General features: G+C 36.1%; 1 pseudogene; it reads left to right on the forward strand.

Moving 5' to 3' along the window:
- The first annotated feature begins 1,662 nt into the window (after window positions 1-1,662).
- LOC120270309 lies at window positions 1,663-19,018 on the forward strand (annotated as a pseudogene).
- The last annotated feature ends 7,011 nt before the right edge of the window (window positions 19,019-26,029 follow it).

A 26,029-nucleotide genomic window follows, 5' to 3' on the forward strand; every position in this document is an offset into this window, starting at 1 on the left:
TATGTAGCACCTGTTAGTATTGATGTATGACAAGGCCTACTTTGAACTTATAGGAAATAAACTTGGTAAAATGATGAACATGAATTTGTCATCATCTTCATTAATCGTTCTCCATTGATCTAGATCTATATTGAAACAAAAGACTTTGAGACGTAAAAATTTAAGCTGAAAAAAGATAAGTTTACAAATGGCATAAGAGTGTTGGCTTTAAATAGAGAGAAATTATTAACAGTTAGTTCTTAAAAAACTCTAACGACCAGTTTCATTTTCAAAATTAAAAATTCTTATGAAAAAATTCCTGCGCACATCCAAACACTGATTCCATAGGAATTTTTCTGTAGTAAATTCCATAGGAATTATTTTTGAATCCTAAGGAATAAAATTTCTACAAAAAAAAAAAATTACTATGCATCCAAAAACTTAGGAGAAATAACTTTGGACCAATCGTGCACACCATGTTTCACGTTGATATTAGCTGTGTACATACATCGATCTGCCATCCATAACCCACACTAGATCCTTGAAACCCCCAATATAAGTTTTCTCATTGTCCTTGCGCCCGAGCTTTCTTAGATCCTAATCTCTCTTCATTGTCTCTCTTTCTCGGAGGTCGGCATTCATGGCATCCTCCTAGAGCTTTCCCTCCGAGCCCCTTCACCCCTACCCCACCTCCTTCCCCCCTAACACTATTCCCCCTCCTCCCTCCTTTGCCTCCGCTTCCCTCCTTGATGCCATGCAAAACCTCCAGATCACCGACCCCCATGGCCCTCCTCCTTAAACCATCCCCGTCCTCCCTGCGGTACCGCCTCAGCCCTCCTTTGCCTCCCGCCCGCCGCCACCGCCTTTCACCCCCCCCTCGCGCCCACCATTAACGGTCCTCCGGCATTCGGCCTTGGTGCTACGGGCTCCCCTTGGGACCTCTGGCCACACCACCGGTTTCTCAAGCCGTGCCACCTTTCTCTGCCAATCGGTCTACTGGGCTGCCGATGGGAGTTCCTTACGGGACTCCTTCAATATCATTGCAGCCTCGTGAGGGACCTTCTCCGTCCTCTCAGCAATTTGGGGGGCTTCCGGCATCTTCATAACCTTATGGTGTTCCACCCACTGGCCCCCAACTTTACACGTTAATACCCTCGCAGCAATTTGTTGGCCTACTACAGCCCTTCACTATTTCTCTGGCGACCAGCCCTCCTTTTGGGCCCTAGATGTGGTAGACTCATCCAAAGGTGAGTTTTATCTGTTCCGGAATTTGAGCATCCCTTTGCTTTTATTGTTAAATTGTATTTTAAAAATGAGTGTCTTTTTTTCAACTTTTCTTTAAATTTTGTTTGTTGACGTGTTTCACTGAGGCATTTAGATTATTGTAGTGTCTAGTTGAGAACAATTACTTGGAATACAAATCAGAATTTGCATGCTGATTGATTCTGTTGTATAGGGTTATTTTCTTTGAATTTTATGTAAAGCTTAATTGGTGAAATGACTTTTAAATAAATAATTGGTAGAAACATTTTTCTCTGTATATTATGAAAGAATATTTAATGTGTCATTTAGTTATGTGCAACTTTATGAAATTCATCTATTAGGGTGCCCCTCTAACATATGGTCCTATGCAAAAACCACCCGCACACAACAAACCAGCAGTTACCATTAGCCCCTCCAGTGATGAACTTCATGCCTTTAGCTGGTGCACAAGTCTCTACACCGTCAAAAATAGATCCTAATCAAATACCATGCTCTATGCCGAGCTCCTCAGTGGTGTTCTTCGAGACCCGTCTTTGCAATCAAGTAACCATTCCCCTGGTATGTTCCTTGACTTGTGAAGGTTTTTTTTTTATCATGAGCCTTTTTGGCTATTTGGCAATGTTGGGGGTATATATTTTTTTGTCTATCATATATGTTCACTAGCCTTGTTTGGATTACATTTTGAATGTGTAGCTTGCAACAAGTGAGTTTATTGTCTGTGACACTTGCAATTGCAGCCCTCGTCTTATGAGATGCACCATGAATCAGCCATGTTGTATTAGTTTTTGGTTTGCATGTTCAAATCATAGGTATGTTTTATTTACCCAAGGAATATTGTTTACTTGAAGATCCCATGCACTGGAGATCTTTTGTCAACATCGAGGATGCCATTAGCTTTGATGATTCAACCCTTGGCACTGCCACATCCAGCAGAGGAGCTTATCCAAGTAGTATATCTTTTGCCCTATAATTAAAATTTTTCCTTGTGCCTTAGTTTTTCATTGTCAATGATGAGACTTCATGATGAAGTTATTACATTTTAAGGTAGCCATATTACTTGCAATAGATGCTTTTTTTTTATAGTTCTTTTATGTAGAAATGTTTAAATTTCATATTCTTTTCTTGTGATTAGCTATTGTCAATCTTAATTATTTTTTGGTGGGTTTGAGAGCATTCTACAGCAGATGGTTCTAAAAGAATATCACATATAGTTATCATCATCTTGGCTTCCTTTGTTCTTTAAAGTTTAAAATGTTACCGATGAAGAAGGATTTAACCTAGGCATCTAGTTCCGTTATGGACGCTTAGTTTGAGCCATTTAATATGGAATTCCAACTTGTCTGTTGAATTCAGGGCCTCAAAGTAAGTGATTAGATCTCATCTAACGCTATACTTGAGAGTGGGATATAAATTCCTGATAGAGAAAAGGAAAGAGTATGTTGGAAGTGGCATTCTATGTGTCTTTGCCACATGGTAGTTTCTTACGTTGTTAGTTCTTGATAACCACTCACAGTTACGTAAAAGGCGACAAATGCAGTCTTAGCCTTCCTTTGTCATTTTTTTTCTTTTCTTCCTATCTTAATTCTGTGGAGTAATATTATATTAGACATTTTTGTGAGTTTGGCTTTTATCCATCCATTGAGTGTTGAGGCATATTTAATGGCTATTTGCTTTGATTTGATAACTTTATTTTATAATGTTTTCCTATATTAATTAATACATACTAAATGGTAAATCACCATTCCTAGATCATGATGCTACCTACCTCGATTCTTAGGTGCCACCTATTGCTTGGATTTCTAATGCCTAGACGTTGCCTGGTTGTAAAAACAACCTAGGGATGATGTATTGGGACCCTTAACTAAGGGTTGATGTAGGTGTCTTGGTATGTTTATTTACAAGCTTTTAATTAAGTAATTAATTTAGTTATATTTTCTCTTTTGTTTTTGTGAGTGGTATAGTGGATTTAGAATCATTTAGGGTGATTTTATATGCCTGTTAATTATGTACTATAGACGGATTTCATTTTGAAGTTGAAGTCTATGGAAATATTGTACAAGTCTAAATATTGAATCATGTTTTAAAGTGGCAATAGAAATTTAAATTTCAGTTGGAATACAATTTCTCACATGCTTGGTTAGGCTTTTAATAAATCTTCTTCTAGTATTATTCTTGGAACAGTTTCTCAAGGTTATTAAGCACAGTTCCTAGGTGGCAGGATACCTGATTTCATATGCAGACTGCCTAGTGATCCCGGTGAAAATGAAATAACAGATAAAATATGAGATTGAACTGCTATAGCTGAATTTGGTAAAGCAATTATTTATAAGGATTTCCAATTAAATTCAAGCCAAGGCCCAAAAATCTACTTGAAAAATCTACTAGCAAAACCAAGAACTTTGAATCATTGATAAAATGACACTGATATAACAAATAAAATAAAAGATTAAATTGTTGTGAGTTTGTTGAAGCAATTGTTTTTAAAGATTAACTGAAGTCAAGACCCAAAAATTTATTGAAAGTGAATCACTGAGAAAAGTATGCATGGTCAATGCTTTCATTAAAAACACCACAATGTAAGTTTTGCTAAAAGTATTGGTTTTACTTTAGTTGTTGGAATTGTATTTATGTTTTGCAAATTTGTAACTTCTTACTCTTGTTGTTAATTTGAATTTTGTTATGTGATAAATATGGATTGGGTTAGATTCAGTTAAATTGATTTGAAGTTGGCCAAGTTGGCCAAATCGGGACAGTGCTTGATTTAGCTTATCATTTAATTTTGCTTGATCTGGGCTTTTCATGAATTCTTATTTGTTCTTCTCACCACATCAGATTGTTTATTTAATTGCACTTATGGGAAATTTATTCTTATTTTCTATTGGGGAATGCATTTGTTAGATAATGCCAATTGAAAATTTTTGTAATCATTACTGCATATGGGTTCAAAAGCTCTTTTGGTGGGATCTTTTCCAAAAGCAAAGCTACAAGCATCCTAAAACTTAAAACTTGTAAAAGATCTGAGTTTCTATGTGTTGTCTTCTTCTTGATCCATGTACTATGTAGATTAGCTACCAACATGCTAGCCTTATCTTGTTTGGCTTGAAATCCTGCCATAAATATTAAGGTTTGGTCATGATTTTTTGGATAAGCCTACTATTTTTGGTGTTATTTATTATGGGCAGCGATCAAGAGTGTATGATATATTTTATTTTTTACCAATAATATTAAAATATATTCTATATGGGTGGAGGCGTAGTCCCTAATTAGAGGGATAGTTATGTATCTAAGCTAATTGTATGTGTATGTAAGCTCATGCTCAACCTAATCCACATAGTTACTTTTTTTATTATACTTTTTAGATCTAAGTTAAGCTTTATAATTAAAGTGCCAGCTCGCATACTAAAAATGAATTTTCTCCCATTTTTTACTTATAGAAAATTCTCAAGATAATCTCTTCTATATTATGTTCTACACGTTACTCTTTCATATAATATTTATCATTATCTAATGCTTATATGTGTGTGTACTAATTCCCAATTGTTGTTTTTTTGGGTAGGTTGTGAATTTTGGGGAAAGTGGACCTCTAAGATGTTCTTGTTTATATCATGTTTCTATTTGCTATGATAAGAATTTCTTACTCAAGTGAACTTTTATTTTTTAATTTGAAACTTCAACCTAGAGGTCTAATCACTAAAGGCATAAGATCTACCAAGCTTGGTCAGTGCAATCGAAATTTTTTTTCATAATCCCAACTTCTAAAATAGGCATGTCTAAACCTGCTATTGAACTTACATATCATGAGACCTTGATGCTTTATGATATATATGGCTGATTTTGTGGCCCATGCCAATGTGGTATGGAAGTGATCACCTTGGCAAACTGGTCAGGTTGTTCCACATTACATTTTTCTCTGTACAGGCACCTTAGATCATTTTATGTGGACACCGAAGTTCTTGCATAAGTTTGATATCTCTTTGCTAGTTCCAGTGTTACATATTTATTATTTTAATAACGTGGTAACCTGTGTTCTTCCTTGACATATCTTATTTTCATGTGATTTGTTTTTGAATTTTTCTATGGTAATGTTGTTAGATGTATGTATGTATGTTTGTATATATGTACAATTGTTGTTGGGTATACTTATACCATTATCTTCTATATGTACCCAAGGTCATACTTGTTTACACACACATTGAATGAGAATCTATGCTTCCCTATCTTCCATCTTCTAACATGGTATCAGACTAGGTTAGATTTCTCTGGCCATCTTCCGGCCATCCTCTTCGGTCATCCTCATCAGTCCTCCTCCTCTACAGGCCATCCTCTCTGCATTGTTATTTTCTGGGTATCGAGATCACATCTCATCCTGATGGTTATCGACTATCTTAGGAGCGTTACACTCTAGATCTACTTCCTCGAACTGGTTTAATAGATACCCGTACTGCCGCTACACTGATGGAGTTATATCTGCAGCTTCGCCCTTCAAACTGGATTCCCTTATCCGATCCTTCTCGCTATCAACATCTTGTTGGTAGCTTGGTATATTTGACCGTTACACGCCCTGACATCTCTCACGCTGTGCATATTCTCAGTCAGTTCGTTGTGGCCCCTATCTTTATTCATTATGGGCATCTTCTTTGAGTGTTCCGATATCTTCGTGGCACTGCCTCACATGGTCTGTTCTAATCTCACCAGTCCACACTTCAGCTACTGGCCTATTTCGATGCTATTTGGGCCAGTTCTTTTGATGATCGGGTCTCTAACACTGGCTATTGTATTTTTCTTGGGTCTTCACTTGTTATTTGGAAGACTAAGAAATAGTAGACTGCTGCCAAGTCTAGTGCTGAGGCTCATGTTCATGCTTTAGCTTCTGCAGTACAGGAGGTACTTTGGATTCGTTCGATTTTATGGGATTTTGGTGCACCGCTTCCTTCTCCTATTCCTATTTACTATGATAGTACGGGAGACCTTCAGATTATTGTTGATCCAGTCAAGCATGAGCTGACCAAACACATTGGTGTGGATGCTCATTTCACCCGCTATCATGTACGTGCCCATACAATGTTCCTTCATTATCTTCTTACAGATGTACAGGTGGCTGATATTTTTACTAAGACACAGACACATGATCAACATCTATTCATGTTATCCAAACTCAAGATGCATGATCCGCCTTGAGTTTGAGGGGGTGTTAGATGTATGTACATATGTCTGTATATATGTACAGTTATTGTTGGATATACTTATACCATTATCTTCTATATGTACCCAAGGTCATACTTGTTTACACACACATTGCATGAGAATCTATGCTTCCCTAGGTTACTCCAGCTCTATCTGAGCCTGCTGCAATATATTTTGCAGGATTCACGAATGAGGCTACTTAGGATTATTACTGTAATCTAGGCCCGGATGGCAAACACAGTGATGTTAATGAAAGAGGAACTCTGGGAACAGTTGAATTTGTTACTACTAAAGAATACATGGTCTACTATCCATTGCTCTTTAACTTTGTTATAATACTTCTCAAATTTTGTAGTCTACCATACTTTTCTTCATTTGATTACTCAATTCTCAATTTATAGGTGTTTTAGATAGATGTGTCACCTGTTCTACATTTTACCATAATTTTCTTCATTACTTTGGTCAATTCTCAATATATAGATATTTGAGATGGGCGTGCCACCTATTTTGTTTTAAAATAATTCCCTTGGTTAAATAAGGATAGATGATTCTCCTTCCTACTTTCTGTTTTGTTTGTATGCATCTGCTTTAGTTTCTTTCTCTGATTGGACTACCTGGATCATAGTTTGCCTTGCTGCTATTGCTTTTGTAGCTACCCTAACTAGCCAACTTACCTTCCCTATTGGTAGAGGCTCGTTTGTTGTTCAAATTAAATGTTCTCACTATCTTAGGCATTTTGATTGTCTTTACTACTGCTATCTTAGTTATTTTGATTAGCTCAACTACATAGAGAGTAATTTTCAACCAGAATTTATTTCCTTCAAGTTTAACACTTGCACCTTTCAAACTACTGTCTAAAACACTGCCATGTTCATTTGATTATATTTGAAATATTTTGGCTATGTATTTGTTTGGTTCGGGTATATCTGTGTTCCCTTTTTGCTATGGTTGGGCTTCTTTGCTGTTTAAATTAATTTTTCTACTAACTTCCTTTTCTCTATTTTTGGTGGATTTGTTCTCTAATATCTTAGGCATTACTTTATGCATCTTTTTATGATGATTAGTTTGACTACAAACATAATTGGATAATCAGAATTTATTTCTTTCAAGTTAAACACTTGCAATTTTCAGGCTGTTGACTGAAACACTGTTATGTTCATTTGACTATACTAGAAATTTTTTGGCTACCCTTTCTTTAGTTTGGGTATGTGTCTCCGGACATTCAAACATGTTCAGATGTTGATTGAAAACTGAGACTTGAAAGCTTAAAATGTCAATCTCTTGAGAAGTTTCTAAGTTTTATAATTTGTTTGCTATTCAAGGTTTTTGGTTAATTATGCAATCCATCTGCAAGTTCATGATCTGATGCATGTTGTGTTTTTCTTTCTCATTGATGTCTTAATGAATGGCATTTAGACTGGGGCAATAGCAGCTACTTGCAGTGTGATGAGCCAAGCTATTTTTGATCTTCTGGTAAGCTTCAAATTTCAATGTAATTTGCATATTGCTTTATATATAGCATATGTAAAATGAAGCAAACATGAGCTCCATCTACCAAAAAATATTCTCTTTGGAGATAGCTTGTTATATAAGAAAAATGAGTCTCCTAGTGGTTTCCATTGCAAATTTGGAAAGTATCCATGGACCAGATTGATATTCCGTATAGGAGTACCTCTTTTTCTAACAAATCTAATACCCCTTATACGGGTTTAGTGGAATATTAATAACCGTCCATTTTCAGTATGTTGTTTTTTCCTTGCAAAATATGCTTGGGGACATTCTCAAGTTTTCCAAGAGCTCATCTGCCAAAGTATATATTTCCATCATGTTTAGACTGTTTCAAAGATTTACTAGTATTTGCCTCATATGGATGTTCACAACCTTTTTTTTTTTGGGTTTCGTTGAGAAAATCTTACGCTTGCAAGTTTGGTTTTGAATGATTGAATGAGGAAACACCATTAGTCACTGCTATGATTTATTCATTGGCAATTTTACTCTGAATTTTTTTGTGACAACTTTTTTCTGTTAAGCTTTTAGCTAGTCTGATTTATTGCTACTCTTACAAGTGTATCCTCAAAAAAGCCATACAATGTAAATTTTGAAAGATTCAAAAAATTTTATATAAAAGATCTATTTGTTTGGACTTTTACAGTATGCTCACAAATCATCTCACCCTCAATGTTAAAGCCTATTCCAAGGAATATTGGAGGAGGCAGAACATGCCCTCAGTTTTGAAGAGACTAATAGAACTTATTTCTCGGCAGTGAAACCCCACTAAGCCTATGGCTATGTCATTGCTATGAAGATGTTCAAACTTTTAATCTACTGAGAGCTTAACATCAATATTTCGACTTTAGCTGCCAAAAAACAGGTTTCTTATTAAGTAATTTTTTGCTGCAGAACTCATGATAATTTAGATCTACTGATTGAGTGGAATGCTAAGTGTCCCTTAAAGATGTGACTTCATATGTGCTTTGATCATATGATTTAATGTTTAATCTTTCACGCTTAAAGCATGCAGTAATTTTGGTATTTAATGGATATCTTGGCTAGAATTATCAGTTACCTTAATCAAATAATCTGTCAATTTGTAGGAAGGCCCTTGAACAATGGTGGGTGTTGCAACTTTTGATTCCACAATTCATTTCTACAATCTCAAACATTCTTCACAACAGGTACTTCTCTTTAAATGCTAGATATGCAATAACCAGCATATACCATTCGCAAATGTTTGTTCATACAAGTGGAAATCATGCTGATTCCCAATGGGTCTTGACTATTTTGATGACTGAGAGCTGCTAGAAGAAGAAAGAATGAGAAAGTGGAACAAGTCTACCTTCATGAACACATTACAAGAGTGACCCTTTAGGTCTACATATAGAACATCATAAGTATACATATACGTCTATACATACATATACATGCATACATATATATACAATACAATAGTACATCTAACACCCCCCCCTCAAACTAAAGGCGGATCATGCATCTAAGTTTGGATGACATGAATAGATGGTGATCACATGTCTACGCCTTGGTGAAAAAATCAGCCACCTGGAACTCTGTAGGAAGATAGTGAAGTGACACAGTCTGGGCACGTACATGGCATCGTGTGAAGTGTGCATCCACACTAATATGTTTGGTCAGCTCATGCTTGACAGGATTTGCAACAATCTGAAGGGCTCCAATACTGTCACAGTGAATAGGAATGGGAGATGTGATCGGTACACCAAAGTGGTATAGAATCGAATGCAGCCAAAGCACCTCCTGGATGGTAGAAACCAACGCACGAACCTCAGCCTCAGCACTAGACTTGGTAACAGTAGGCTGTTTCTTGGTCTTCCAAACAACAAGAGAAGAGCTAAGAAAGGTACAGTAACCAGTGATAGAGACCCGATCATTGGGACAACTGGCCCAGGTAGCATCAGAATAGGCCTACAACTGAAGAGTGGACTGACATGAGTAGAACAAACCATGAGATACAGTGCCACATAGATATCACAATACCTGAATAAGATGAGCATAATGAACAAAAGTGGGTGTCGCAACGAACTTACTGAGGATGTGAACTGCATGGGAAATGTCTGGACGGGTGACGGCTAAGTAAACCAAACTACCAACCAGATGGCGATAACGGGAAGGATCAAATAAAAGAATCCCATCAGAGGCACGGTGCTGCAAATGTAACTCCATTCGTGTAGCAGCAATACGGGTATCAGTCAAACCAGAGCGAGCAAGTAGGTCGTGAGTATAACGCTACTGAGAGAGATAGTAACCATCAGGATGAGAATTAATCTCGTTACCCAAGAAGTAACGAAGCGGACCTAAATCAATAATCAAGAAAGTCTCACATAACCTCTGCTTCACAAAGGTAATGTGAGAAGAGTCATCACCGATAAGGATCATATCATCGACATAAAAAATAAGAATGGTCTACCCAAGAGAGGAAGAGTGAATAAAGACTACCGGGTCATGTATGCTCGGAGTGAAACTAGCAGCCTCAACTACTGTACTAAATAGTCAAACCAGGCCCGTGGAGCCTGTTTGAGACCATAAAGAGCGCGGAGAAAATGACAAACAAACCACGGAGGCACTTGAAGGCCGGGGGGAGGAGTCATATAAACCTCCTCCTTCAAGTCCCCATGAAAAAACACGTTCTTCACATCAAGCTAATGAAGAACCCAACTATGAACATTAGCAACAGCAACCAAAGTGTGCACAGTGTGCATGTGGGCTATTACGGCAAAAGTCTCCTCATAGTCGCGGCCATACTCCTGCTGAAAACCACGAACAACCAAACATGCTTTATAGCGCTCGTGAGGCCCGTAAGAATGAGTCTTCACACTGTAGATCCAACGACAGGTGATGGAAACGATATGAGAAGGAAGGGGAACGAGATCCCACGTATGAGTCTGAGTCAAAGCATCAAGCTCTTCTGCCATGGTAGTCCTTTACTCAGGTAATCGAACTACTTCCCGGTAGGTACCTGGCTCAAAGACATCTGAAATACTGGTGCTAGCAGAAGTGTAACGAACAGGGGGATGTAAAGTAGAGCGATCGCGTAAAGAATAAGTGTGAGAGTGTACCTCAGGAGCTGGATCAATAGTAGGAGAGATATCATAAATGACCGACCGAGACGGAGGCTTTGCGGGATCCTAACGGTGGTATGTGAAATGAACAGGTGGGTGAGCAAGAGGAAGCGAGGATGGAGGGGAAGACACTATAGGAGACTCAACCGATAAAGGAGAAGAAGACACTGCAGGAGACTCAACAGATAATGGAGGAGAAGGGTCAAGAAAGGAGTGAGAAAGAAACTCGGTAGGAGGGTTGAATGATGGAGGATAGGAAGACACAGAAGGAGTATGCTCAGCCGAAGAGGTAGGAAAAGGGAAGGACAGAGGGACAAAGGGAGATGGGGACTCAATGGAAGAATGAGAAGCATAGAAAGGTATGGACTCATCAAACATGACATCACGGGGGATGCGAATACGACGAATGACCGGATAATAACAACGATAACCTTTATGCTCAAGGCTATATCCTAGAAAAACACATGAAACAGCCTAGGATGTTATCTTTGTTCTCTCCTGTGGTGAAAGCAAAACAAAGCAGTGACAACCAAAAAACACAAAGATGAGAGGAGGATTGTAGGTTAATGAGATAAACAGTAGTGCTGATAGCTTCAGCCCAAAAATGAGGGGGAAGAAAAGCACCTAAAAGAAGAGCATGTGTCGTCTCTAAGATGTGACGATGCTTATGTTCAGTAACCCCATTCTAAGGATGAGCCCGAGGACAAGATAACTGAGGCAAGGTGCCATCAAAAGACAAAAAGGCACGAAAGGCGTGAGAGGTGTACTCATCGCCATAGTTAGACCGAAAGGTCTTAATAGAGGCAGAGAACTGAGTGTGGATCATAGCAGAAAAAGAGTGATAAATAGATAATAACTAACTATGGTGAGGCATAAGATAAAACCAGGTGAATCGAGTGTAGTCATCTATAAAAAGAACATAATAGCGATGACCACCTTTAGAGACAAAGGGAGCGGGATCCCAAACATTAGAGTGAATAAGTTCGAAAGTAGCAGTAGTATGAGATACACTCAAAGGGTAAGGACGTTGGAGTTGCTTACCAAGTTTACAGCCAAGAAAGACTATATCAAAAGGAAGAGAGACAACTCCTAAAATGCCATGCCGAACAAGGGACGACATACGAGACTGACATAAGTGGCCAAGACGATGATGCCACTTATGATGAGACTGAACATCAGTATAACAGTGATGAACGGGTTCAGGTGAAGATGGAAGATGAAGGGAATCCAGCGCATAAACTCCATTTTAACGATGTCCAATTCCAATCACCGTCCCACTGTGATCATGCACACGACATGAAATACGATCAAAGATAACCTGACAATCATGATCAGTAAGCTGGATAACAGATATAAGATTCATGGATAAATGAGGAACATGAGAGACTGAAGGAATTGAGAAATCACTAGAAGAGAAATGACCAGTAGAGGAAACAGAAAGAAGTGTGCCATCATGAGATGGTGAATGGGAATAGTGCAGATGAGTGGTATCATGGGTCATGTGAAGAGAAGCACCAGAGTCAAGAAGCCAAAGAGGATAAAAACTACCTAAAGCAGATGGAGCAATCTGAGTGGAACTCACATGTCTAATAGAGGATGTAGAGTCTGCTAGATAGAACTGCTGGAACTGCAAAAACATGGCTAAACACTGCTGATCTGTAGGAGACAATGGAGTAGGAGAAGCCCGTGTAAAGTGAGTTATTGGAAGAAAAGGTGGAGTCGGTGAAGAAACATCAGTGTGAGTGACGTGCTGAACCATAGAAGAAAATCGGGAGTCAACGAGAGTATTGACCCCCCTGTGAAGGACCCCCAGATGTAGATTTCTTCAGCATAAGCAACAACATATCCATAAACATCCTTTTTTTTTGGTTTTTTTTTTGGTAAAATCACTATCAATGTTTTGTCATTTGAAGACAAAGCTTCACATGAGTACAGTAATGACCATGATAGATATATAATATAGTATAATGACCATGATTAAATATATAATATAAAGGAGATGATGGGTGGGGTTGGTAGATGAATATATATACATATATATTATATATCAATCACGACCAGCCACTATGCAGCAAAAGGGCATTCTTGGGACTTCAATGGCCATGTGATGATGCTGAGGTTTTTTTTAAGGCTCAGTTATTGAGAAGAGAATAAAACACATGGCGCGAGATCCGATGCTTGGTCAGGAAATTGAAATGTCACTTAAACCAAGGCTAAAATAATGCAAGAGAGGGATTTGCTGGCAGTTTTTTTTTAGTGGAGTCAAGGGAAAAGAAGGGGGAGATGTGGAGGTTTGATGGTCTGTGAGGAAGAGGAAGTCGGTTAGTGATAGAAGGCTAAAGTAATGCAAGTCAGGGATGGAGTGGAATCAAAAGAAAAGAAGGTTGAGATGTGGAGACTTGGTGGTCTGTAATGGGGAGGAAGTCGGCGAGTGATAAAGGGCTGACGAGGAAAGAGAGCCGACAAAGAGGGAGAACTGGCGTGGATGGTGAGCAAGGAGACCAGCGCAAAGATCCGACATTTTTTTTATATAATAAGGAATAAAGAAGCAAGAGGAAAGAAAGGGATGGGGTCGGTGATGGTGGCCGGTGGCAGTGGTCGGAGGAGGAGAACATTACAACAATATGTTGACAAAGGGAGGCTCGGCTTGAGAAGGAGGCCGGAGAGAGAGAGAGAGAGAGAGAGAGAGAGAGAGAGAGACGACTGTGCGCGTTGTGAGAGAGAGAAGGGTGGTGGTGACGGTCGGCGGTGGCCGGAGGAATCTAGGCATCTAATACCATGTTAGAAGAAGAGAGAATGATAAAGTGGAACAAGTCTATATTCATGAACACATTACATGAGTGACCCTTTCGGTCTACATACAGAACATGATAAGTATACATATATGTGCATACATATATATACAATACAACAATACATCTAACAAGAACCTCCTAACTATGCTGGAGTGGTTTGTATCATTTTTTTTGTTGGCATAAATAACAGTATATTTTGTTAAATGATCTATTATTATTGGTTATGTGGTGAAAATTGAAACTCAACTGAATTTCCTTTCCTTTCTTTTTGATAATTAGATAATTCGTGGACAGGGCACCGTTAAAATGACTGTCACACCACTTCTAAAAATTGGCTTAAAGTGTATGCTTTACGGTCTCCTCATCTCTGGTGAGGACTCCAGTATGGTATTTACTTTCAGTCTTTTCTTGTTCGTTGTTTCCCGTGTTGTACTCTTTTGTTCTACCTTTTTTAATAAATTGGTGGTTTATCCACTTTATTCCAAAAAAAAAAAAAGTGTATGCTTTACCTTTAATGTGTTAATCTGACGTATCAAATGCATTACATCTGATTGAGTCCTTGTATGTACATTAAATGTTGTATGTCTCTTCAGGTTATATTGAGAGTATTATTCTACTATTGTTCATTTCTTTATTGTGTGCAGCCTCTCATGCTTATTATTCCTGACATACAAGATGTTTATACCCACCTCTATACGGATCTAATTGTTGCACTTTCTGAGGTTTGCTCTCCTGAGTTCATTTGATTTCATCTCATATATTTATCATCCACATGTGCAACAGGCTTAATCAATTTCTTGATTTATGATTTATTTATTTGGTTTTTTATTTTTGCGAGGATTTAGTGCCGCCATCATCTGGAACTGCTTCTAAACCTTATTCCTTCAATGTTTGAAAAAAATGTTGTTGTTGATGCCTTTATCTTGGTTATTATGTTGCCACTGTCAATGGAAATTAACCTATGCTTCACTTCCTAAATGAATCTCCAGTGTTCTAGATAGTTATGAGATGATAATTTATCATATCTTTTTATCCAATGTTCTGAAGTACAACTTCTTCAGTTTTCCAAAATTTCTCAAGTTTTTCATAAAAATATTTTCATATCAAGCTCTTAGGTGAATGTTGGCCTTCTTTTTAAAGACACAAAGACAATAATCTTGTATTATTGAAATTGTTTTAGTATAATTTAAAGCAGTTTGGAACTATGATGACATATACACTAATGTTATACTTCTGCTGCATTTTTCTAATTATATTATATTTTCAGGCTGCTTGTTTAGCAATGAAGCCCACTGGTGGAAAGCTTCTGGTGTTTTAATCAAGCAAGCGTGCCCATTTACGCAATCGGATGCCTTTATAAAACAACAGAAGGATTCCATTTTCTTATAATTTTTCGTATAGCTTTTCTTTTATTGTGACATGTGCTGTGTGTGTAAATATTTGGATACAATTCTATTTTTCCCTTTTTCCAACCTGTAGGGAATCCTTTTGTTTTGGATTTTTTTTTACTTGATTTCTTGTCAATCTACTGGCTTGTCTTAAAACTATTTCGCATTTGGGCATCTTGCTATAGTGTATGTGCTGGAAAATATTGATTTAGATTTGACTGTTCTTGTATATCTTCACCTAGAAGAAACTGTACATAGTGTGTTTTCACAATGTGCTAGCAACACCGAAGTAATTGGTAGAGTTAGGCGAGTAAGGGGAAGATGCCATCAGAAAATTAGTGTGTCTTTATAAAAATTAGGTTCCAATTTGTTATGAAGTTGGTCAGATCTACATGGAATTATGTAATATTGCAGTGTCCAATTAATTTACTCATGAAAAGTAACAAACTATACTATTTGGTGAAAGTTCAACTTTTGACAGAATCATTAGGAAAAAAGATTTCTTGATATTGTTGAATATAAATGAAGTTTGCAGAGGAAATGATACAGCTGGGCTATTTATGGTATATTATAACTAGAAAACGAATCTTGCATTACTCAGAATAATTCATGGTAGTAGTATTGATAATCTGACGGTTGCTTATCAGCTAATAATTTTAACAATTGTCAGTTACTCGTGATTTTGAATGTTATTCTATGTAATATGTTTGCAGTTTCGCCATCAGCTGGAGTTGGGTCTCTCTCTTCACAAGAAGCTGAAGAGCAAATGTTTCTTCTGGGGATAAGGCATGCACATTGATATTTATGTTGTTGGTCTTATTATCTTAACCTTTGTGTTTTCCAGAATCTTCTACTTTGTTGTTATGCTTCTTGTTCTTATTGCTAACATTGGAAAACTAATTTAATTAACAAATGAGATCATAGAGGATATTGCTTTAGCATAATTATTAATCTAATATTTTTCTAATTCTCTCACTTGAGTTTTAGGAGGTACATAAACTTCTCCAGCCTGCAGACAAGACTTTTAAAACAATGGCCATTGTATATACCAAATTTCAAGTGAGATAATCATACACATATGCTTCTGAAGTTTTTCAGTAAAACCCATACTTATGAACTAGATCTTTAAATACTTATTTCCATTTAGCCCTGGCAAAAACTTTAATTGCATGCCATCTTGAATTATGTTAAAGACATTATCTTTATGTCCTCTTGCAGGTTTGTGTGGATATATTCCTTACAACTCAGTCTTTTGTAGGCATTGCTTCTATATCTGTTCTTCCACGAACTACCGGAGGGCAGGTAACCCATTTTGTCTTTGTCATATGATATTTGATTTTTTTTTTTTAAGCTAGAATGGTTGCTGGTGATGTTGAATATTTATTAATGGGTAAGGATCAAGGATGTTCGTCTTTTAAGAAAGGGCTTCCAATTTATTTCTGTAAATATCTAATGCTGAATTTTTGATGTTTAATATCTAGATAAATGCCACCCATTAAGAAAGCAAATTGCAAAAGTCAGCTTTACTTCTTCTTTTTTTTTTTTAAGCTTTGGATTCAGTCATTTTGTGCTTACATAAATCATTTTTTCTAAATGCATGACCATATGATGTTAACATGAGAACAGTAAAACTTTTCCTAGAGTTACTTATTGCCTTTTCATGCCTCATTGCTTTCGAGAAAAGTTTGCATACTGTTACATCCTTGCTGTCTTTATTTATCTGCTTTTCCTGGGAAATTTATTTTTTTTGGCTGTTCATTATTGCTTTGTTTATGTTAAAGAACCTTGATCTCCCAACATTGATGTGGGCCAAAATACAGAGAATATTGCCAACGACCTTCAAGTCTATTGGTACACGGGTCGCCGATAAAGCTCTCACCGAGTGGTGAGAGTTTGATTCTCGGCTGAGGGCACATTTTTGGGAGTTGCGAATAGTGATTGTGTATGGGTGGTTCCAGCGCCCACGTGAGCACGGCCCCGTCCCCACTTGTTCCACCGAGGCTTGTGCACGTCCCTGGGGTCTCTAGTGGGTTCACCCTGCTCCTCTTCCCCCAAAAAAATACAAAGAATATCATTTTATATTCTACTTGCAAATAATGTTGATCATTGAATTGTTAGGTGAGAGAGTTTCTTTTTAGTTTTTTTATGCCGTGTTTGTTATAGATCTTGTACTTGAATTTAGCTTGTGAAATTTCAACTGTACAACAATGGAAGAGCACATAGCTCTTTGCGAATTTCTCCTCTAAATGACAATTAATCCATTTTATTACCTCGGAAATTGTATATCTATTTCTAAAGAAGGGAAACTACCAAGTCAAGTTTGTTGTCTTTCTTGTATTGGCCAGAAAAGCGGTTGATATGGGCTTGCCATTGCTTTAATTCAGTTCATGTAAATCCCTGTTATATTAGTAGGGGAAAAAATGGAAAAGATTCTATTTTGGTTTAGTGAAGGCCTTTTGCATTGTTGGTTCATGAAATAACATTTATTAATTTATTTTTAATTTTTTACTTGTTTGTTTGTTGTTGTTGTGATTACAGGTATATTATTACTATCCATTTTCTGCTCTTTCTGATTTGGGCCAGCTATACAATGGCCTTAGTGGAACATCAGTAGGTCCCAAGGCTTTGAGGTTGTGATGCGTGTAAGATGCAGTGAGGTAAATTTTTTGCGGTTCTTCTTGTTTGGAGTATCCTCACATGTTTGCTAGAGAAATCTATTTTATTAATTCTTTGTTTTCTTACAGGGTCTTCAAATACAAGAATACTCTGGAAATTTTGTAAGCGCCTTCCAACTGATGTTGATCTTCCTGGGTGAGTGCTATTATCTTTTACCTTGCATCCTACCCTTGAAAATTTAGTTCACTACTAGCAGACTTTTAAATTGCAGTATGTTTATGCTGAGCATTTCTTGAATTTGCATATTTTGGTTGGAATTATACTCATGGAGGCCTTCTTCGTATAGAATTTGATGCTCTTTTCCTAGTAGCAAGATGATGGGGCTTGTATTGGAGATAAACTGCAAATTTTGTTTATGGAAAACTTGATAATTGACATGGCATGAATTGTGATTACATATTAATTCTTTTATTCTTGAGGTCAAACATTTTCGAAATTTGAAGATTATTTTCGTGCCAATAGAAATTTTTACTCACGGATTGATTCAAGATAGGACATTCATTTGAGAATGCCCATCCTACATGAATCATGGGTATCATATACAAACCTTTCCTCAATGCCAAACTTTCTCATTGTGGGCCAGAGAACAACCAGCAATAACATCCATGATAGTTTGATTTGATCTAATAGAGTAGTTTATGAATGAAAAATTGGAGGCTTTCTCTATTGGGTAACGGGTAATTTCATTCTAGAATGTTTTCTACTTATACCCAAATAAATGCAGAAAAGTTCCTCAATTTAGATTCTTCTTGGCTGATGAATATCAATATCTAAGAATATCATCTATCCTTCATTGTACAATTCATTTCTTTATCTGAACTAATTCGGTGTTTTACTCTATCCAATTTGATGATTTTTTTTTGAAGTTGTGTGAGGTTTAGATATGCAAGATACTGGTTTTATTTAATAAGATATGGTACTAGTTTATAAACGTTTGGAGAGTTTCAATGCTTCTTTTTGTATTGTTTTTTATTGTTTGATTAATGTGAAATTTGGTTATAATTGCATGGTCTGAGCTGACTTATTTTTAACCAAAAACCATTTACAGATCGATTCTGACAAGACCATTATGGTGATTTTCAAACAGGATGATCAATTTCAAGGAGGTGCAAAGTCACGTATACTGCATATTTTTATTTGAGATATTTTCTTCTTAACATTGAGGTATGTATCATAGTAGAAAAAGAGTGATAGATAGATAATAACTAGCTACAATGAGGCATTAGATAAACCCAAGTGAATCGAGTATAGTCATCTATAAAAATAACAAAATATCGATAACCACCTTTAGAGACAAAGGGAGCGGGACCCAAAACATCAGAGTGAATAAGTTCAAAAGGAGCAGTATTACGAGACACACTCAAAGGATAAGGACGTTGGAGTTGCTTACGGAGTATACAGCCAAAACAGACGACATCAAAGTGAGGAGAGATAGCTCCTAAAACACCATAACGAACAAGGGACGACGTACGAGAATGACATAAGTAGCCAAGACGATGATGTCACTTATGATGATACTGAATGATAGTATAACAGTGATGAACGAGTCCAGGTGAAAATGGAAGACGATGGGAATCCAACGCATAAACTCTATTTTGATGACAGCCAATTCCAATCACCGTCCTACTGCGATCTGCACATGACACTAGGTACTATCAAAGATAACCTGACAATCATGATTAGTAAGCTGGATAACAGATATAAGATTCATGGATAAACGAGGAACATGAGAGACTGAAGGATTGAGAAATCACTAGAAGAGAAATGACCAATAGAGGAAACAGGAAGAAGTGTGCCATCAGCAGTATGAACACGGATGATGTGAGATGGTGAATGTGAATGGTGAAGATGAGTGGCATCAGGGGTCAAGTGAAGAGAAGCACCAGAGTCAAGAAGCCAGAGAGGACAGAAACTACCTGAAGCAGATGGAGCAACCTGAGTTGAACTCACAAGTCAAGTGGAGGAGGTGGAGTTCGCGGTGCCAAGAGGGAGGAGGAGTCGTCGAGAGGTGAGGACCTCGGAGCCGAGAGGGAGGAGTGGTCGCCGAGAGGAAGGCAGGCGGGTAGCGGGATCGGAAATTTTTTTTAAATCAAAGCAAGAATGAATGAAAAAACACAAGGATCAATGAAAGAGAGAAGGAATAGGCTGGAAGTTGTAGAAGTGCTAAAGCTAGATAGGAGAAAGGATGGGGAGAGGAGATGGTCGGAAGTTGATGGCCGGAGAAAAGACAGGGAGAGGAGAGATGGGCGAAGGTAACCGGAAGATGGCCGGAGGAGAAACCTAGTATGATACCATGATAGAAGAGAGAAGTGGATCAAATCCTCAATCATTGAACATCTTATAATGTGTGACCTTAGGTCTACATATAAGAAATATTAATACATTTCTACATATACATACATATATACACACACAAGTATATCTCTATACATACATATATCTAACAGTTAGATGGCTAGAGAAAGCTGCTTCTATCATGTGAGGATTTTATCATTATTTGTTTTCATCTTTCCAGCATTGTCTAAAAGCATTTCTTTACGCCATGATGACCGATTGGATGATCGATCTTATTGGGCCTGTCATGTGGCATCACTTCGCATTTCATTGGTTGTTCCTTTGGTGTATCTTAGAATGATAGCCAATTAGCCATACATGATCTCACATTGAAGGTATGCAATAATCTCTTGAATTCTATGTGAGTTAGGTTGTATGCATAACTACTGTGAATAAGATTTGTGAGTTATTGGAACAGGATGAAGATGAATATGAAGATGAAGATGAGAATAAGTCTCTTGTCTCCTCTATCATTCCTCTTTCGAATGAGCATGTAACTGATGATGGAATTTATCTCTTAGATAATGAGGAAGATGCCTACGTTTACGTAGGAAATACTGTGAATCCAGATATTCTCCAGCAGTTATTTGGGGTTTCAACTGCAGATGCGATTCCTACACAGGTAAAGTTTTTTCCTTTCTAAAACGCAGTTAGGAAAGAATAATGAGTGAATATATGTTTGTTAATACATTACTACAAGGATGGCCAAATTAACAATAAATTTGAGCATCAAATGCATAAGATATAAGACCAACTTGTCAAAGAAAACTTTGATTCAGAATAAGTGTAGAATGCAGTAGGGTAAGCACCTATAGGGTAAGAACCTATACCTTAGTGTTCGTGATGATAATATCTTCGAGGCATCAAAGTAGATGTCCTCCAATGATAATCCACACCAAAGTGGGTGGTTCCATGCACGCAAAACCCTAGCACATTCTTCCACCTTTTGTCTTTCTCGATTTTTAGACTATTTGAGAGAAATGGCAACTAGTTAGAAAGGAGTATTATGAGAGAATTAACCCTAATAGCTAGTGTATATATTTATATTAAGGCTTATTTTTTTTCTCATATAAGCTCTCCTTTATGTTATATTTACAACTAAACATTTAAGTTACAAATATTATTTTAAAGTGCTTAATGGGCCCTAGGCCTAACCCAACTTTGTTTTTAGTGTGTGATTTATTGGGTTTTTATCTATCCCATTCTAATTTATCTTTGAAATTATATGAAAATAATAAATTAGAACCCGTTCTAATTAATTCGGTGAGTGTTTGGTTGTCAGGAGTGGATTGGGGGAGGAGTGAAATAGGAGTGAGATGAGGGGGAGTGGAGTAGGAGTGAGAATGAAAAATGTGTTTGGCTAATAAGGTTTGGAGAGTGTAATTTCTTGATAATGGGAAAAGTAAAGAAAGTAAATATGATAAAATGACACTTATGCCTTTATTCAAATGAATATTATATAAATTGAAAAAAATAAATTAACTGTTATAAATAAATTTTTCAAAATTTTTTGTTAATATCATTAGTAATTAATTAACTATAATAAATAAATAATTACAAGTTTAAAGATATTTCAAATAAATAATTAATGATATTTTGTTAATATAATTAATTACTAATTAATTAACTATAATAAATAATTAATTAATGAATAAATATACCTATTTAATTATTATAAATAAATATTTAACTATAATTATTAGTTATTATTATTTCATTTAATTATTAATTATTTTTAAAATTATCAACTTAATTATTATATTTAATTAAATTATTATTATTTAATTAAATTTTTTTTAAAATTATTTATTTATTTATTATTTAAATTAAATTGTTATTTTAATTATTAAATAAAAGGGTAAATTGGTCATTTCTCCCTAAGGAGTGAGGGAGTGGAGCAATCCCCCATTTTGGGAGGATTGCTCACTCCCCATTCACTCTCACTCACCCCATCCACTCCTCTCTCACTCTCACTCATGACCATCCAAACAAAGGTTTGGATTTACTCCCCTCCCACTCATATTCCAATCATGTCAACCAAACAACCCCTCTATGTATTCATGCCTGTACATGGATAACACATATTACTTTGCTCTCGTATGCATGTCTCTACATCATATTGTATGGCTAATTCATAAATCATGATCAACAACACCTAGATGCCAGTAGATTAGAACTTTGGTAGAATAACCAACAAGCAGCAACTTCTCATAGAAGTTGTTATACAATAAAACCTTCTAACATGGAGAGATGATCCTACGGACCTAGTTCCATGGTAATTATTGTGGACCTCACTGCCTGATTAAATCCTAGCCATTGATGAAATTTTTTTTAATCATAGCCATCGATTTGTTTTAAATTTTTTAACCCTTGTTCTTATCCCTAGAGGTTACCAAATATCACGACCTAACTATATCTCCACTGTCCATGATCTTCTATTGTCGTAGAAAAAAAAACTCCCAATCTCCCTTCTGTTTCCTTCATGGTGGTGCCGCCGACAAGCATTAGTGGATCTTCTTTTCGAGAGTTTGTTCGCTTCTTTCAAGGTAGGATCCTAGAGCTTTGTGCATAATTTTAATGATTATTATAGATGCTTGTTGGCTCTTGATTTCTTCCTTTTTGAAACCCTGAAATTTGTTCCTATTTGTGATTTACTTTTAAACCTTAGATTTAGCCTTTGAGTTCCTAGGGTTTGTTCCCAATTTGTAGTTGAGGGAATATTATTCCTCTTTTGATGTGTGCACCTAAACATATTCTTAGGATCTTTGACCGTGATGTTTTTATGGATTTAATCACATCTCAAGGATGAGATTTTGCATGATATATTTGATGTAATGTGAAGTATAGTTGATTGAGGTATAATCTTTTGCCATGAGAAAGGAATTGTTAGTTGATTTAATTTGATAGGTTTCAGATTTTCGTTTTTGACAATAGCAGAAATCTTTCTCTAGTTTTAGGGATTTTAGATGAAGAATTTGGAGGAGAGTAAAATATGAAGTTGTAGATTTTGATGTTACCTAAATACCTGCAAAATTTCAGATTTATTGCATCGAGATATAGCCTTTTTAGTATAATTGTCTTGGATGATATTTCTGTGCAGAACTTGAAGAATCATGGCCAATTCTTATGCTCAGGGAGATTGAATTAGATAAGGTGAAAAATAAGAAAGTTGTTCATTTTTGAGTTGTCTGATTATCAGTAAAGTTTCATTACGTTTGGAGTTGTAGGTTAAGAGATATGCATATTTTAAAAGTATATATCTGAATAATAATTTTGCAGAAATAGTTAGAGATTCAATTGAATGTTAGAAATTGAGTAGTACTCTAAATTATGTGAATTTCGGCTATGTCATAGTGTTAGGTGTCTATTATTCCCAAAATTTTTAAATTTGTGATTTGGAAAAGTATAAGTGAAGTTATGAGGGTTTTGGTACTCATTGATTATGTTGGAATTATTTATATGGCTTTTAGAGTGTGTAATTGCTATTGTACCCTCACAATAATCAATATTTGGGAGTGTAGAATAATAGTTTGAAATTTTTGCATTTGTACCCTTCTAAATTTATATATACTATTGCTTGTTAGCCTCGATTTTGTTAGTTAAAGCTAATAGGATCTCTTCCCAAATATAGAACATGCCAAAGGTGTAAGGTTTGAGAGTATTTTTGGGCGTTAATCAGGTAAGTATCCCATATATAAACCCTATTATATGTATATACTTGAAAATTCAAATTTTGTAAACTTTTGGAATTTTTAAAGAAAATTACTGATTATTTTGACATATAAATTTTGAATTATTTATTTATTATTATTTTTTAAATCACTTTAAATTATTTGAAATTTTGAGTTAATGATATTTTATTTTGGATTAGAATTATCTGAAAGGTTTAAATATTTATTTTATATTCGGATTATTTAATTTCTAAAATTTTAGATAGTTTATCTAAATATGTATTATTCCAATTATGAATTTCAGATATGTTTTAGTTAATTTCCGATTAATTATTATTAATTTTTTTTAAAATTATCTATTCGTGTTTGGATTCAAGTAACTGGTTTATTTTGCTATGATAAAATGGGATCATGCGACTGCTAAAAATTTTGTTTGGCAAATTATTCGTATTATGCCCAATGCAAATTTTCTATGTTTATTGTTTTGTGAACATGCAGTATTTTGACTTAGAAACTAGTCCCCAAACTAACTTTGCAATAACCCTGTCACTAGGGGTTAAACACTGACCGTGTCGACATGTACTCTGATATAGAAACTATAGTTTCCCACCGCTTTCCGTCTGTGACGAATAACGGCCTCTGATAAATCTGGCTAGGGTCACCGAGGGTAAAAATATGAGTTCTGATAATTCTAGCTCGGGTCACCGAGGGTAAATATATGAGTTCTGTTATTTTGTTTTGCCAATAGTTGTTTGGGGGACCTATATGCTCAGTTTTGACATCTTTGTTTACTTGAAATAATTCTGATTTCCGATTTTCTCATTTTGACAAATTATGATTTTGTGTAAATGATCCCAATATTTTTAGTGGGTGCTTACTGAGCTGTCAAGCTCATAATTTGTTGTTTAATATCTTTTCAGATCAAGAGTAGAGTTGAGTGGCTGATAGCTTAGCAGAGATCGTTAGGCAATCGTCGAGCATTAGCATGTAATAAGTCCCCTTTTTGTGGGCCTATGTTTTATTTGAATAAGTTTATATTGTTTTTTTTGTAATCCACTGAGTTTGATTCTTTGTTCTGTTTTGGATTAGGTTTTGAGGCCTTGTATGCCTACTTGGTTTCGGCCTTGTAGGTGTATGGCCGTTTGTCGGCGTCCCGGGTCCATAGAGCTGGGTTCGGGGCGTGACAGTTATGATGGAACCAAGATGTGGCTTATCATCACCCATTGGATTGCCTCAGTTTAGCAACTTTTAAAATAAAATATAGCAATCTTTTAAGATAATTACCAATATATCCCTATATTATATAATAAATAAATAATAAAATTTATAAACTCATGGCTAAGAATGAACCACGTCTTGGTTCTGTGATAGTCACCACAGAATCGAGTCTACTGGATTATAGTTCTCTAAACATGCTACATCCCATGTGAGTTATAAACATGGATATTTATCAGCTTATTAGACTCATCTTGGTCAATACGGTCTATTGATGAAATGCTTCCTTTTCTTATGATTTGGCTAAAGCTTTTTCCCAGATATTTGGAATGTTCTTATCTCTTGCTAGGCATATTAGATTCTTTGTTGATCACTCACCATTTTCATATATATTTTCTTAAGTACAATTCATATTTTCCAAGATCTTTTATGTATTTTGGTTGGATTTGCACCAGGACATAGTTCCATACTTATGATTTCCTAATGATCTCAGGTCTAATGTGCATTCTTGTCTTTTCATATGAGAATGGGCCACTGATATAGATGTTAGATTCCATTGGTCATTCTCATTGCAGATCAGTCCATGAACTCATCCTTCTGGATGAGCACCACATTTGTATAACAGCGTCATCACACAAATGACTATGAGATCAATCATTTTCTTATATAAGCATCTAAAGAATGTGCATGCCTACAATTTCATTAATCCCTCATAATATTTCATCGACTGGGGATGTTTTGGAGTTTGAGTTTCAATAAATTGAGGTCTCACTGCCTTGATCTCATCATGGCCCTCAATCACTACCTAGGTTCATGGGATTCTTTTGTTCAACCATGCTTCTCAAGCATGAATAAGAATTGGCATGTATAAAAGGTGTAAAATAATAATAATGTTGTATAAGACGTCAAGGATAACATGCAAGTGATTGGTT

The sequence above is a fragment of the Dioscorea cayenensis genome, chromosome 10 (genome assembly GCF_009730915.1).
Source record: "Dioscorea cayenensis subsp. rotundata cultivar TDr96_F1 chromosome 10, TDr96_F1_v2_PseudoChromosome.rev07_lg8_w22 25.fasta, whole genome shotgun sequence".
NCBI classification, from domain to species: domain Eukaryota; kingdom Viridiplantae; phylum Streptophyta; class Magnoliopsida; order Dioscoreales; family Dioscoreaceae; genus Dioscorea; species Dioscorea cayenensis.